Source organism: Apaloderma vittatum, unplaced genomic scaffold, assembly GCF_000703405.1.
Source record: "Apaloderma vittatum isolate BGI_N311 unplaced genomic scaffold, ASM70340v1 scaffold1254, whole genome shotgun sequence".
Classification (NCBI taxonomy): domain Eukaryota; kingdom Metazoa; phylum Chordata; class Aves; order Trogoniformes; family Trogonidae; genus Apaloderma; species Apaloderma vittatum.
This window is the reverse complement of record NW_009714123.1, coordinates 33,601-36,140: the sequence shown is the minus strand read 5'-3', so window position 1 is coordinate 36,140 and position 2,540 is coordinate 33,601.

Below are 2,540 nucleotides of genomic sequence, written 5' to 3'. Positions count from 1 at the left end.
TGTGAGTTTTTTCCTCTGAGCAGTTAGAGAGCGTTCATAGCAGTCCTGTCAGTGAGCCAGCCATCTACTCCCTGCGTGTGAGCACCCCCAGCGTGCCCTGCAATTCCTTGCCTAAAAGGCAGCTTCTTCTCTTTAAGACCTGTGGATTTCTTTTAATTGAGAACTATGTTGTTAGGACACCCGAGAGAGCTACTGCTTCCTCTAATACAAAATGGTCTCTTCTCAGAAAGTTGTCAGCTCGTCAGCCTTACCACTTCCTTTGAATATAAATAAGTAAACAAGGAAGCACGGCGAAGTGTTGAAAATGTTCTGCCTGCTACATGTAAGTAAGCTCCCATAGAATATACTTGCTTGTAATTGCATACATAAATATTTACGTAGTCACCCGCTCCATACAGTGCAGTAATACTGGCATGTTATCCGTACAGACGTTGATTACTGCTGCTGAGCCAGACTAGCCCAGGCAGGCCTCCCTCCAAAGAAGAAACCGTTCACTTAAGAGCAACTCCTTCAACCAGTTTCTCACAGTACCATGACGGGAAGAAGCCTGTGCTGTCATTTCCATTTGTTCATTCTACTGCAGAATTTCATTACCTCCTTATCTAATTTCTATCTCAAATCCAGCATAACAGCTCTAATTTCAATTGTGTTAATCCTTTGTACTAATGTAAAACTAATTAGTCTGGTCAAAATTTATGGTGATGTTGTTGGAGAATAATCATAGCATCATTTATTCTGATGCTGAGAGAGGAGAAAAGCAATCATCTTTAAAGTCAATCTACTCTAGAGAAGAACTAACATGGAAATTCCGACACATTTATCTAATCATTATTATTTGCTTTGATCCTGTCTGTGTCACCATGAGTACATTACAGCTACATGTCTTTTTCATGGATTTTTGCAAAACCCAGCTGCACAAAGACTTGCTCTTTGTCTTTGTCTAGAACTTCTTTTATAATGTGATATAGGATGTGGTGGCCGAGGGAGGCTTGCTGAGGAAATATCCCTTTGTATTTTCTACATTTCAGATGCACTGCTAGATTTAGGTAACAATTTGAGGTTGCATTTCCAACCTATGTGTGTATTTGAACATGTCAATGGAAATATTGTTCAACTCACAAATAACCATGCATGAGTCCCGGCCCCGATCCCAACCAGCCTGCAGAGGGTTGTTTTGCAAGACTGCATTTAAATGCCTTTCTTTATAGCTGAGAAATGCAATGTGGCAAATCCTGCATTCCACAAAAGGAAAATGTTGATCCTGGAAGAAGGACTCCCCACGTTGCTTTTTCATGCTTCCAAGCGTTCTTCTGTTCACTCTTCCCATATTTTCCCACTTGTTTGTTATATGTCTTTCTTCAGAGTCGCTGCTGTTACCTCCAGAGTTAGCGCTTTCTCCCAGGTGCTCCTGCTGCCTCCAGCACCCTCTGCTCAGAGAGGCAATTTCAACACTGATGGTCACCTGGAAAGGAAGTGGAGAGAGAAAAAGTTGAATGCCCACATGCCAGAATCTCAGTGGATTGCAATGTCAGATTTTGGCAGCAGTGTGAGGGAGGATGACCGGGAAGCAACCACATCTGATTTTTATGGAGGAAGACAGAATGACTGCAGGGACAGATGTGGTGTTGTTCTGGTGACTGACATTTGAAAATGTGAGAGCCTAACCATTTTATACAACACGGGGGGAAATTCGCACTGCCCACATTCTGCTGCCTTCAAAGAGTGTCAGTATTTTCCATTTTCTCTCACCTCTTTCTGGTGATGTTCTGTCCTGCAGCATCTTGTTGTAAGTGGAGTCAAGGGCTTACTCTGAACAGCTTTGAGAACAGCTTATTTGTCTAGAGTAACTTAGTTCAGACCTCATAAGACTTTCATCTTCATGTTCATCGCATTCCCAAAGCAAACTGGATATTTATGACAGGTTTTTCTTTTGTCTTGCACAATTTTATTATTTAAAAAATCAAGTACTTTCTTCCTTTTACCCTGGGAATATTACCATTGACAGCCTATATTTCTTCTTTTAACATTGCATGCCTTATTCCCAGACTGTGTACTTATCTATAGCACATGGGAAAAATGCTTTCATTTTTAAACCCTTTAAAAATCACTGTGGTATTGTTAGATGTTCCTAGCTGTCTTTAATAATCACTCACCCACACTTCCTGCTCCTCAAGTGTCCTTATCCATTATTTCCTTAACTCTTGTCGTATTAAGCTTGACTTTGCTGTGTCTGTGCATTAATACAAGATCCAAACCTGAGTCTTTGCCAACTTAAAAAAGCTCTTTTGTAGGAATCGAAGTACGGGTCTTCCTCACCACCTGGTGGCTAAGTCGCAGAGCAACACCAAACCCTGCCTGATTGCTGCTGTTCCCAAGAACGCGGTGGAAGCTGCATTGCTGAGCCTGCACAGCTTCGGTCGTACAGCGAGCCCTTGGGTAATATATGTGTGCCCCTTCAGTGGGACTAGCAGTCGAAGGGGATACTAACCAACTCGCGGGCATGTGAGTATATGGTTTGATTAAAACTGCGTCTGAGATAA